We start from the raw sequence: 14,434 nt of genomic DNA, 5'->3' as shown, positions 1-14,434 counted from the left end.
CGTTTGAGGGCGTTGCTGCAGCGTATATGCAACGTAGACTGCGAAGTGGGTACATGAGCACCGACATGTAGGCAAGAGACTGTGGTGTTCGTGTCTTTCAAACGTGCGTGCGGTAAGTGCGAAAAGGTGAACTATGGCGACGCTATTACCAAATAATTCCAAGTAGGACAAACGTGCTGTTATTTTCTTGGCTGCCGAAGGACAAACACCAGTAGACATCCATCAGAGAATGAAGAATGAGTATGGGGCGCACGTCTGTCTAGAACCAGTTGTGGAATGGTGCGACAAGGGGTGCTGCTGCTTCATAACGCGTGTTGTCATATCGCGAATGTCGTAATGCAGAAGTTAGGCCAACTCAAGTGGAACACTCAGAACAGCCGCTCGAGAGTGCTAAACTCTCTCCATCCGATTATCACGCCTTTGGTAGTTCACTGCCTCGAAGGGTCGAATATTGCTGACTGACGATGTGCAGCAAGCAGTTACGGACTACTTCACGCGACAGGGCACGGCGTTCCACTAAACGTATATCGTCAACCTGGTACGCCGTTGGATTGATTGCCTCAATGCTCACTGCGCTTTTGTGTGACTACAGATTTTGGACTGTGCGGTCTTCGAACAGAAACTTTCTTATCGTCCCCTAACATATGATACAGTATTCGAAAAGTGGTGGACAAGTTGTGATGCGATCCTATTTAGTCATCTAAAGATAAAATTCAGTAGGGCAGTGTAATGGAGTATAACTTCACCCAATGTACATCTCGTGAAATGACCGCAAAAAATCCGAAGTTAGGGTCAACTGGTGTCCATCAAATAATTTCGTGTGCCATTCGCGACTGGAAGAGGGTAGAATTTTGCGGAGGGGCGGGGAAACGGCAGGGAGATGGACTAGAAGTACCTTCTACAACACCAAAAAGTGACTTGCAGACTGCTAACGGAGATGCTATTGACGATGGATCCGCCTGTCCTCTCCAATTAATTGGACTCGTCAGTGCAGCGATGCGACACGACTTTAGATACTTCTTTAACCGCGCCATAGCTCCTAGCTCCTGTGCGAACTAAATTTATCCCATCGTATAAAATGATCAGCGCGCGGGCATCAAACGACCAATCCCGGAAGTTCTCAATTGAATGTTAATAACCAACAGACGGGAGCATTAACTGTCCTTTTTTGCACAGGAGGAACAGTAATGGTGCCCCACCTGTTGGTTACCAACATACACTATCAACTTTTGACGTTGATCATCTTAGATTGCTTGGTGGCTCTAGTGCTTACTGTGTTTGTACGCGTGAAACTGAGAGGGTGTTTTGGAATTACCGCCGGTTGTCAAAGACGTCACCCGGCCGCATTCGCGTTTTATTTGAACAGTGTTAGATTAGGGTTGTGTAAGTGGAGGACATCGGATGTGGTGTGGGGCGCGGCAGCTGGCCGGTGCCGCCGTGCGGCGTGGGGCTGGGGCGTTGTCCCGCCGGTGGTGCGGCCACGTGGCAACGTCGCCGGCGGTGGCCGCTGCGGCTGGGCTGCGAGGGAGGCCCGCGCCTCTGGCTCCGGCCGTGGCAGCGCCTCCGCCATCACACGTGGTCCGCCTCCGCCACCGCCGCCGCCTTTCACTGAAACTCGACACGGCGCTTTGTCCGCGCACGTTGCTCTCACCGCGCCGTGCGCAAATGAACCTTTACGCCAAGGTCGCAAAATAAACGACTCGCAAGCGGGGGCAAAAAACTCTACTCTGCTCTGCCTGGCTGGCTATCACTTGGTTGTTCACACTGGCAACATAATCGTTCGCCGGACGCTGCTCCTTTTTACTCGTGTCGGGCACTCGGCCGCGTCTGACTCCTGTTCTTAGTTTGCTCTCAAACGAAGAGTGCAGGGTTAGTTAGTACCACGATAGCGTTTGTAAAGGATGACTCATACAACGGTCTAGCCACCGTAGCCGCCGACGTCGCTGTTATACGCCTGTACGGCGGTGCTACAATCTGATCTGAGCTAAGCTGGTTCGAAGCCTGATGTTGGAACCGATTTTAACAATGAGTTGACAAGGGGAGAAGACGTGGTGAGAAATTCTGAACTGGATCAAATTCCAAACTACTCTTCCTGTGTCAACAAGTGAGAGCAAGTGACACTTGGGGAGATCCGTCCGTGGGAGGGAGCATAAAACTCAGCGTACTCATCGTGCTTTTCATCACAAGCTAGCATAGGGTTTCACAATTTCCCTGATCTCACAATAAAACACAAATGTATCGCTACACTACACACGCATCCACTACACTCGCAAACGCTCTAGATATGTCACAACTCACTCAATATTAGAGAGGGGAAGAGCCACTGTGCACGGAGGAACAGCATTCATTGTGCTAGACTGATGAATCCATTCGGCTGGATTTCCTAGGCAACAGTGCCAAGTGGCATTTATTTAGTCTTCGGTAATTACTGCGGCTAACCCGCCGAAGATGAATATTGAATTCTCTGCGATCTGAAATGGAATAAGACACTGTTATAGGTCAAATGGCAGACTTGCGTTGATTTGCAATATACTGGGAAAAATGCAAAGAGCGCTTGTAAGGCACTTCTGCGACCCATCAGAGAATGTTGCCCAAGCGCATGGAAACCATACCAGGTAGGACTGCTAGGGAATACTCAACGTACGTAAAAGATTGCGCTATTGGACAGTACTCCTTGGACCACAGGAAAGCGTCACTGAGAAGCCTGTGCTGACAACCGCTTGAACAAACACATGCACTACCCAGCGAAAGCCTATTTGTAAAGTTCCAAAAAGAAACAAGTACAGGAGCCTGCTAAGTATCTCTGCCTTAGAAACTACGGAGATTCGGCAATTACAGTGCGTGCAGAAGCGTCTATGGATTCTTCTTCCCGCGCCCTATTTCTGAATGGAGCGGGAAGAAACCTCGGAACGCAGAATAGAAGTACCCTCAGTCATCAATGTCACAGTATGGATATGGTGGTTGATATGAACTGCACATACGATCCATCGACAAGCGATAACTAAAGAAAGTCAGCCAGGTTATTATGACAGCGTCATTATAGAGGGTGATTCAAAAAGAATACCACAACTTTAGGAATTTAAAACTCTGCAACGACAAAAGGCAAAGCTAAGCACTATCTGTCGGCGAATTAAGGGAGCTATAAAGTTTCATTTAGTTGTACATTTGTTCGCTTGAGGCGCTGTTGACTAGGCGTCAGCGTCAGTTGATGCTAAGATGGCGGCCGCTCAACAGAAAGCTTTTTGTGTTACTGAGTACGGCAGAAGTGAATCGACGACAGTTGTTCAGCGTGCATTTCGAACGAAGTATGGTGTTAAACCTCCTGATAGGTGGTGTATTAAACGTTGGTATAAAGAGTTTACAGAGAATGGGTGTTAGTGCAAAGGGAAAAGTTCTGGACGGCCGAGAACAAGTGATGAAAATGTAGCACGCATCCAGCAAGCATTTGTTCGCAGCCCAGGAAAATTGACTCGCAGAGCTAGCAGAGAGCTGCAAATTCCACAATCAACTGTATGGAGAGGCACATTGGCACTTATCTGTCCGTAACTACCTGAACGTCAACTACCCGAGGCGATGGATCGGCCGCCAGGCAGCCCGTGACAGAGCACTTCATCACTGGCCTCCAAGAAGCCCTGATCTTACCCCCTGCGATTTTTTCTTATGGGGTATGTTAAGGATATGGTGTTTCGGCCACCTCTCCCAGCCACCATTGATGATTTGAAACGAGAAATAACAGCAGCTATCCAAACTGTTACGCCTGATATGCTACAGAGAGTGTGGAACGAGTTGGAGTATCGGGTTGATATTGCTCGAGTGTCTGGAGGGGGCCATATTGAACGTCTCTGAACTTGTTTTTGAGTGAAAAAAAACCTTTTAAATACTCTTTGTAATGATGTATAACAGAAGGTTATATTATGTTTCTTTCATTAAATACACATTTTTAAAGTTGTGGTATTCTTTTTGAATCACCCTGTACTATCATACAAACAAATGTATCGTGGCGAAACGAACTGTTAAATGGAATAGACGCATGACTTCGCAACCAAATAATTGTCTACCAACAGAAAAATGCTTCCCAATGTTCAGCTAGAACGAACAACGGAGGATGGCAAATGTAAAGATAAGTGTGACAATAGTTCTTTGTCTTTGCACACAACCCACACAGTGGAGGTTCTAAGATAAGCAAACGGTAGGGCCGTACGGTTATCAGCACAATAACTAGAGAAATAAAAATAACTAGCTTACGTGAGGTGGTTCCAGGTACAGCAAAGAACCTCCGTGATTAGTGCCTGGTAACGCTAATATTCATTCGGGGTTGCAAGTGTTCTAACTACAGTTCATGTCCTGAATTAGTGCACGTGACATCACGGAGTTGAATGCTGGTTTCCGAAAAGGAAAATAAGATACTTGGAACAGAATCAGTGACACACTTAACTAGTCTGCCTTGCTAGAAAGGAATATTAGAATGGGGCGCGGCCAGGTACAATAAACGAGGTAGACTTGTTTTACTAACGTGATTACTTTGGTCTTGGTTCTTATTCATAAGTACGTTTAAAACAGATGCAGTAGGTGGCGCTCAACATGCTACTTACGTGACAATAGTTCGGATAGTTGCGCATAAATATTCGCAGTACCTGCCGGTGATACTATCTCAGCTTACAAGTCATGGATTAGCGATACGAACATGTACAGATGCCTGTGTTATCACGTACACAAGATAAAAGAGGGCAGTGAATTGGCGGAGCTGTTATTTGTTCTACAGATATTCACGCGGAAAGATTTTCAACGGGATATGGTCGCACGACGGGAATTAACACTCCGAACACGGCATAGTAGTTGGAACTAGACGTTTGGGACATTCCATTTCGGAAATTGTTAGGGGATTCAATATTCAGACACATACTGTCAAGAGTACTAAAAATACCAAATCTAGGCATTACCTCGCACCACGTACAACGAACACAACGAATTACGGACTTTTAGTTCACGGCCGAGAGCAGTCGCGTTTGCATGGAGATGTCAGTGCTAATAGACAAGCAAGTTTACGTAGGATAACCGCAGAAATCAATGTGGGATGTTTGACGAACGTACCCGTTAAGTGCGGCAAAATTGGCATTTAGGGGTTATGACAGTAGAAGACCGAAGCGAGTGGCTTTGCTAACATTTCCAGCGCCTCTCGTGGGCTGGTGCACATATAGGTTGGACCCTAGACGACTGTAGAACTCTGCCCTAGTCAGAAGAGCCCCAATTTCCTTTGGTGAGAGTTGATGGTAGGGTTTGAGTGTGGCACAGACCCCAAAAACCATTGATCCCCGCTGTCAAGCTGTGAAAGCTGTTGGTGGCTCCATAATGGTGTGGGCTATCTTTACATGGAATGAACTGTATCCTGTGGTCCAACTGAACGGATCATTGACTCGAAATTATGTTCGACTACCGGGAGACCATTTGCAGCCATTAATGGACTTCATGTTCCCAAACAATGGAATTTTTATGGTTGACAAATCACTGTCACCGGGCCACTGTTCTTTGCAATTGGTTTGGACAGCATTCAGGACAATTCGAGCAAATTATTTGGCCATCCAGATCGCCTGATATGAATCCCATAGAACCATTATCTGTGGGACATAAGGCAGTTCGAGCACAAAATCCTGCACCGGCAACACTTTCGCCATTATGGACGGCTATAGAGGCAGCATGGCTCTTTCTGCAGAGAACTTCGAATGCCTTGAGTCCCATTAGGAGGTATCTCAGGATTTTCGTCACCTCGGTGTATGTTCATTTGTGAGAAATGCTAGAAACAAATATACGGTAACGAACAGCCATTCGTCCTGATAAAGTTGCAAGTCTCGAGGAATTAATGTCTTCTCGATGCACCATTTGTAGTCAGTGGGGTTACGACTGGTGTGGGTGCAGTCCAGCACCTAAGGGACAGTTAGTTTGGGAGAGAGGGCGGAGGCAGCAAAGGAGCAGAGGCTTGCAGAGTTGGCGTGGCAGTGTCGTGGCCTTGGAGCGGCCTTGAGGCTGCTGGCCTTGTGCCCGGCGCGGCCGCCCGGCCGGCCCAACAAAGACACACACAGCTGCCTCCCTGCGCCCGCCACTGCTCCTCCTGCAGTCTGCATCCATCTCGTGCGGCTGGCCGCCGTCCTGATACCTGGGGCATTTACATCCGCCGAGATTTTCCGTTAGGCGACCGATCTGTGTAATGCAATTAGTGGCTCCACGGTGGAGCAAAGGAATTGGTCGCCCCAGCGCCTGTGACTATTTCCTTTACAGATGCTCCGTGCTTCCCCAGACCTCTTCGAAGAATTAGCCTTTAGTAGCACAGATTTTGTGATCGTCTCATTTCCTATCGCTTCTTAGTACTAAAACTACCCATGATTTCGTATGGAACACGGGCAAGACTTCTTTCAAACGCTAGTCGTGTAATGTTACCATACGTTCTCTGTTCGTTGGCATTGTCACCTTTATCTACATTTACACAGCTGCTGGTCATTGTACAAGTGTAGTTTTAGTCCAAATCTTCCTGTAATTTTTTGGATTGTCCAACAGCGGTGCTTTCTGTGCACAACGGTATTGTCAGGAAATAATTTTAAAGTGGTGCTGCTACTGCTGTCCTGTCTAATAAATTGTATATGAAAAAATTAGATTATTAGGCTTCCTTGTGGCGCGCCCGGTGTTTCTGTGGTACGCTCGCTGCCGGGTGCAACGTACTGGGTTCTACTAGTCGAATGTTGCTCGAGCCACCCATACAGTTGCGAAGAACCTCTGTATGACTGTACTTTGGTTAGTACTTTACAGTGAGGTACAGTGCTTAAAGCCTTTGAGAAAGCCAGGTAGGCAGAGTCTTACTGCTCTCTTGCTTTCCTTTAGCAAAAGTGTACTGGAAATTTTGTAAATAATTGAATCTTTGACTGCCTCTTCTCATCAGCAAACGGTGAACATTAAACTGGAAAATGTTGAGCGCGCCGTGTAGCATATGAGGAACGCTGTTTGCCGTTATGTGCTCGGCGTCAGCTGTAAGAGTTAAGAGGTGGTGCGCCGTTACGGCTGCCAGCGTAGCGTAAGGCGGCGTGGCGTGCCGTAGCGGTAGGGAAGAGACGAGCAGACACGGCAGTCTGGTAACGGCCCGTCACGCTCTGCTTCCCGCGTCTCACAACTGGCAGCTGAGACAGACGACGACCGCCTCGCACTAGTACCAACAGCACAGCTTAATGGCCCAACATCAGAGAAACCACAGTGCACCTTACATCAGCTGCAGGGTCTGCGGAAGACGGTGGAAAAAATCGGCCATTCAGCTGAAGTACGCGAAGAATGTGTTTTCGGTCCGTCCGAATATCACTAGTGTCGTATCTACTTACTTCGCTATCATAACACTGAGATTCCTTCTCTATCTAATATATTTATGAACGCTCGACGGTTTCTCAAACTATTTACTGACTGCTTGAAATGTTTATTAATTGTCAAGGAAAATGATTCTCCGTAAAAAGCAGATACATCGTGGAAGACTTCGTTCAGGTTGTAATATTGTCAGGAAAAAGTGCTTCTTACCATAAGAGTTTATCCTTTGTAACTCAGCGCTGGCATGGTGTGATAGTTCGTAATGGAAACACGACTGATGCCTAAACATTTATACAGGGAAAATACAGCAGTGTTTGCTAGCTGCCTGAAAGGATCGACAGGGAAGTAAATGGAAACGCACGAATGCTCTTTCCTAACTACTAGGAATAAATTCCACTTCCTATGGTGCACTGAAGCTGTGTGAAATTCCTGTCGGAAGCACAGTGCCAAGACGCATGTCGTGGGGGCTGACCTTAAAAATAATCGTGCTAAACGGGACCAAAGACCGGTTCTGCATGGGAAGTCGTTGGGTTCATCATGAGGTGTAAATTGATCAGGAGGAAACTGTAGACAATTGTTAGCAAACAATGGACGCATACGCAAAAGGATGACAGCTGCGCACAGTGTGTAGTAACCCCCTCTTTATATTACTGTATTTAAACTAAATAAAATGTTGAGACACGCAGTGATAATTCTCATGATAGCTGGTATACTTGCAATGCCTGCATCGAAAAATTTCTCAGCCATATTAAATTAGTGTGTCTCCATGTTACAGATCCTCGTTAAGTACTCGCTTTTGAGTGGTTATTTGTGATGAAAAGGAATGCCGTTAGTGTCTTGAATTTCACTTAAATACTTGATATTCTCTAAAGTCGTATGGCTAGAACTGATTGGTGAATAGTCAAATAGGTTACGCACCTGTAATAATACTGCCTCTGTGTGTTCCAACATCTGCTTTTCGCTAGCAGTCATGGTACTGCTGTAGTAAGAGTAGCAAAGCCGATGACGCACTGGAACATCAGGCAACTGCTTGTTGGCAGCTGCTTTCATTAAGAGCAATTTGCCTTGCACACCTGCCGATATTCAGCACACCTGCAGAGATTGCTCTGCCAGTGAGACCTGTTCTCCACAGATCGAACTGGAGAGCATTTGACTGTAAAGAGGCTCAGGTTTTTTATACTAGTCTGAATACTCTACGCTGTATGACAAAAATACTTTGGCCAACTATTATTTGCTTGGTTCCCATTCCATACTGATAATTTACAGGATAAATAGTTGATGCCTCTGTGCTAGTTGGGAGTTCGGTTCTGTGTCGACTGGTATTTAGAAGGGGAGGAGGCAAGGAAGAGAAGAAAGTGGATTATTAGATTTTCGCGTGATAATACAACTTCTACCAGTGCAGTGACAGTCTCGAATTTACTGATCGTGTATAATCGTATCGACCGATTTAACTACAAATCTCGCGTGTTTTTCTCAAAATTCCAACCCATCACGATAGTTATTTAATTCTAGAACAAAAGAGGGAAAATGGTACGTTGTTTTATACTAAGCCATCGCAAATTCTACAAATTGTTGTTCAAAGAAAGTCATTTATGGGTTATGCATTAGTTAGTTAAAAGTAACAGACCTTCAGTGCTGTTACATACAATCATACGTGTGTGTATGGGGGGGGAGGGGAGAAGAAGAATACTTCTGGTATCAGGATTTGATTCCCCTTGCATCCGAAGAACGACTAGTGGTAAACATCCGTATGAATTTGTTTCTAATTATCGTCGTGATCATTTCGCGAGGTACTGTGGGAGGAAATATGCTGCCAGCCTTTCTGAATGTATGCTCTTAAAACTTCAGCAGTATTTTTGTCTCTGATACACAATTCGGCTCTTCCAACGACTACCACGGTCGTTAAAGAGTCTCCGTAATGCTAATAAACGACGAAACTCGCCGTTCTTCATCGGACACTGCCATTAATCTGATAAACGTCCCAGACTATGGAACAATATTCAAGAATCGGTCTCGTGTTTCGGAATCGACTTCTTTAGTCGATAAAATAAATTTTATTGTCGCAATGAGTCTCAGCCTGGAACGAACTTCTGCTACAGTTAGTACTTACTGCTCATTACATTCCATCGGTCACAAGGGGCTGCTCCTAGGTGCCTTAATGTTTCCCGCGGTTTTTCGCTAATAGCGCAGTCTAACACTAACGGGCTTCTTCGCTTATTCATATTCCGCACTTACAATTAGGCAGAACTTTGAGTCCTTGCACCAGTAACAGGGCCTGTGCAGGTCCTCTGGCAGTTCATTAGTCTCCTGGCGTTGCAAACTCTCAATACAGAACGGCGTTGTCCGCGAACAGCTTCATGGAGCTTCCGATCTTATCCACTAGATAAGATGTGTACATTTTAAATGGTAAGAGCCCGTAAAACTCCCATGCGACACTGCCGAAATTACCTCTGTCGATTTCGTTGCTTTAATAGTAAAATCAGTTTTGTCACCTAGGAAGTTACGAAACCACCCCGAAACGGACTATGATACTTAGTAATATCATATTTCGTTTACTAAACTACAAAATGAAACTGTTTAGAATACCTTTCGGAAGTAAACGATCGCGGCATCAACTAAGGCTCCTTTATTTACGGCGCTCTGGATTTAATGGATGAAGAGTGCTAGCTGTGTTTACGAAGGTGTCTTCTTGAAGAATCGATGTTGTATTTTTACAAACTAAATTTTCGTTCTGTAGAACGTCATGTCTTAGTTTAAAAATGTTCCAAAATTCTCATACCGATTGGTGTCGGCTATGCGGACCTAAAATTGTGCAACTTTCCGACGACCCTTCTTGAAAACCAGCACTTCATTGCTCAAGCGACTTCGGATGAACTGCTGTTAAAAGGTGATAGTTGTTCGGCTTAATCTACGTGGAATCTCATAGGTTTGTCATTTGGTCCAGGCGCCGTTCTAGTCATCTGAGTGACAATTTAAAATGAATATCCACAATAAAACTATCGACCGAAGTTTGGTGCTTTATCACGCATGTTTCTATTGGAAACTCTCTTGCCTTTTTCTGACCCTTAACTCTAGAACACTAAAGGGGGAAATGTTACACTGTTACTAAATCATAGTAAATTTTACTGCTCCATATTTCATTGAAAGGAAGTCATAATTTATAGTTTATGCGCTAGTTATTTATAATTAAAAATCTCAAATGGTATGTCACATACGAAATAAGCAAAAGTCATGGTTTACACCCAATGCTGACTATAACAGATTTGGGAACCGCCAATTGGTACCAACCGCAATCATTTAATTTTGTCAGATTAAACTGTCTTCCCCAGTCCTTTGTAGATGGATCTAGAGTTCCAAGTGGTATCCAAACAGCTTTGCATCCAAGCTTTTTTTTTTTTTTTTTTTTTTTTTTTTTTTTTTTTAATAATAATATATCAGAGGTGAAATGACAGTAGTAAGGTATTGGGATTCGAACGCAAAAGCTTTGGTTCCATAGTCCGGCATTTTATCATTTAGTCAGCATTTCTACAAGTGAAGTTGATATTTGTTAATTTGAATGTGCTCAAAATTGTTGTAAATGAAAGTAATTTGCTCAGATTAAGCATACTTCAGTAAGTATGAAGTTAAAATGTGAAATAACCCATTTTGTTTTCTCGGCTTTCTTACAGTCCAATATTGCAGAAAACTCTCCACTACGTAGTCTCAAGTCTGCATATTAAGTCGACTTTGTAATTTCTTCCCAACTATTATATTCCATTACGTTTTTCTGTTACTTGCTGGAATGCAAACTAGTCGTTATTGTTTTCAGTTCATCTGTTTTAAAACATCAAAAGGCAAAGGACTTGGAAGAGCAGTTAAAAGGAATGAAATGGAAGATGAATATCAACAAAAGTAAAGCATGGGTAACAGAATTCAGTCGAAGTAAATGAGGCGATGAGATTGGGAAATGCTACTAAAAGTGGTGGATGAGTTTTGCTATTAAGGCAGAGAAGTGATGACGGCAGACATCGAGAAGATATAAAATAGTGGCAATAGGAAGAAAAATTTGAAAAAAAGGATCTGTTAATATTACTGAATATAAATTTGCTAGGAAGTAATTTCTTGACTGTATGTAGCTGGAGTGTAGTAGCATTGTATGAAAATGAAAGGCAGATATAAGCAGTTCAGAAGCCGTTCATTGTCTGAAGTGTGGTGCTACAGAAGACTGCTTAAGAGTCGACGAGTAGATCGAGTAACTGATGACGAATGAATCAAAATGGTGTAGAAGAAAGTACTTACAGAACTTGACTGAAATCCAGGATTGATAGGACCTATCCTGAGGCATGAAGGAATGGTCAGTTTAGTAAACAATGATAGTGTAGTGTAAAAATTGTAGAGGCAGGCAGTGATGAATAAAGCAAAAAAGTTTTGTAAATCCCGTCACCAGTTCTCTAAAGGCCTCGTCGCTACTGCTGTGGAGGCAGTTGCCACAGTTGTTACGGTAGACACTTTGGGAGGTCGTGAAACGGCTTCTGGTGCAGAATACCGCTAAGACAATTTCTCCCTGCCACTATTACACAGCTATGCCACAGGGTGAGGTAGCAGGATAGGGAAACGAAGATTCTGAAACACTCCAACAAATTAGCAAGTCACATACGAGCTAAAAGATTTATATTTCTTACATTGAGAGACAAAAAAGGCCTCAATGGGTAAGTTCAAATAATCGTAGGTAAACTTCACAATACACAGCAAATGCAATTACAACTGTGTGAACTTCCAAGAGTTCACAAAACGATGTTCCTTGTCTGTGAACCGTGGGCGATCTATAACCCCAGTGGGCGAGAGCTGCTTCATGTATCTTCAGAGAAGGCTTCCGTCCGTTGTCGTCCGGTCATTGGAGGATTGTACTCGGCCGCCGGTTGGCCGAGGCGAAGTCGATATCTTCATTATCAGCGCCGCCCGCGGCGCTGGTGGAACTCGCGCAAGTGGCAAGTCTATAGAACACAGACGCAACTTTGCGTCTGTGTTGCTTTTGCCTGTCTGTGTCTTGTTCGGACGACACAGCAAGTTGAAATGAACGCAGATGTAGTTAGAGAGATCGAGGCATGCATAGGATATACGAACGTGGGGAGCTGCTTCAGACTGAAGAGCATAGCAGCGAGCACTGATACAGATCGGGGGCTGCTGCCGCAGGTAATCAACTTAGGCGAGATGATGTGAAAGTGTCTGGGTCAGCGGTGTGACTCCTCGGGGGTGCCACCGGCTGGAATGCGGGTGGGGTGTGGCTCCGTTAAGCAATTACCCTCCCAATTGGTGCGGCACGGCGGGCCCGGATGCGCGCCCCCGGCTCCGGCCCGTATTAACCCAATGAGACGGCCGGCCGGCGCACGCACCGGTCGGTGTCCGCCCAATTGGCAGGCACAATGGGAGCCGCCTAACGAACGCGCGGCCGCCATTGTGGGCCGATAGCATCGCCCGCACCGCCGCGTGAGAACCCGCCACGGCCAAGGCGCTTACATAACACGGCGCGGTGTGACTCACGGCCAGGGACTCCACGCACCTCACCGGGCCACGGCCGCAGGCGCCGAGCTGACGAGCGCTGGCGCATCACACAGCTGGAGGCGGAGGCCACGTGCGAGCGCGACAGACCTCGTGCGTGCCATTAATTTCTCATTGTCTTACCTGGTTCGAAACGGCCTCCACCCATTGCACTCTAAAGCCCTTATTTCACAATGCGCCTAATCCGTACACCTAGGCAAAAGCGCCCCAAGCGGGCATATCTGTAACTACGTACTGGTTCACGTAGACCTATTACACCATATACGCGGGATATACCTGGCGCACATGCGCAGTAGACGATAATAAAGCGCGAAACGCAAACAGAACTGTCTGATATCTTGTGAAGTCGTTAGTTCTACCGCGCGAAACACAAGGGGCGTCGTGTGACCTATTGGAACGTCATTCGTTCAACATCTTCGTGTGCTTAAGGTTCCTATTCAATAAGAAACTGTTTTTATCATTGTTTATTGATTCATTTTCTTATGTAGGTTACTATTCTGAATTAGCTAGGCGCGCAGTCCGGAACCGCGCGGCTGCTACGGTCGCAGGTTCGAATCCTGCCTCGGGCATGGATGTGTGTGATGTCCTTAGGTTAGTTAGGTTTAAGTAGTTCTAAGTTCTAGGGGACTGATGACCACAGTAGTTAAGTCCCATAGTGCTCAGAGCCATTTGAACCATTCTGAATTAGACTCAACGGTTTTATATTACGACTCTTCGTTACACAGGCGTATAAAATTTATATATATAAAATTACTAATCAGTTTGCACATGGAGGACACACTTGTTTTTGGAGCTATTGCTCTGGCAGTGGCAGTAAATCATCTTATTAGGACACAACAACGAAAACGAAAAGCCAGGAGCGGCGGGGGCAGGTTGTCAGCGCACGGTTCTCCTGGCTGTTGTCACTTCCCGAGACTGGGTCCGATATTTCTCAATTAGCTCCTCAGTAGAAATCACGTGGGCTGAGTCCATCCCGCTAGCAAACGGCGCTCGACAGACCCGGTCACTCATCCAAGTGTTAGCCAAGCCCGACAGCGCTTAATTTAAGTGATATGACGGGAACCGGCGTTACCACTGCGAAAAGGCCGTTGGCTAACAGTGACGAGATGGTTTATTAATGACCAAAGTAAAATGCGTAGTGGATGTTTTTGACAAAGTTAGCATCAGTAGCTGACAAGTTAAAGTAACGCCCAAACATTACAAACATTAGCTACTGCTCTTATATCAATATTTAGAATGCAGTAAAAATGTTTTTTGCTTTCTTTCCTGTCATTGCTTTCTAAGTGCCAAATAACTTCGAGTAACTTAGAAAACTAATTATCTCGTTCAGTAAAGTTGATGTTCCACTGTTGAAACATTTTTCATTAAACGTTTACGTTATTTATGTTGTGTAGGCTCGCTTTGTCCAGGTATTAGAAAAAAACATAAGACATTTGGTCTCCCTTGTAGGAGAAAGTTTCTAAGAGATAGGGGACTACCTCCAGTCTTCAAGGAACCTTTGCATTTTGTCTCGAAAACAAATAATGGAGATGGAGAAGATCTGTTACTACTAAGCGAT

At 45.2% G+C, this 14,434-nt stretch overlaps 1 protein-coding gene across 1 annotated transcript in view; it reads left to right on the top strand.

Annotated features, from left to right (window-relative positions):
* Positions 1–14,434, top strand: part of LOC124612627 (failed axon connections) — a 165,932-nt gene that overhangs the window by 83,784 nt on the left and 67,714 nt on the right. The window lies entirely within an intron of this gene.

This window comes from Schistocerca americana, chromosome 1 (genome assembly GCF_021461395.2).
Source record: "Schistocerca americana isolate TAMUIC-IGC-003095 chromosome 1, iqSchAmer2.1, whole genome shotgun sequence".
NCBI classification, from domain to species: Eukaryota; Metazoa; Arthropoda; class Insecta; order Orthoptera; family Acrididae; genus Schistocerca; species Schistocerca americana.
Note: the sequence above shows the minus strand (reverse complement) of the source record. Positions and strands in the feature narration are given on the sequence as shown.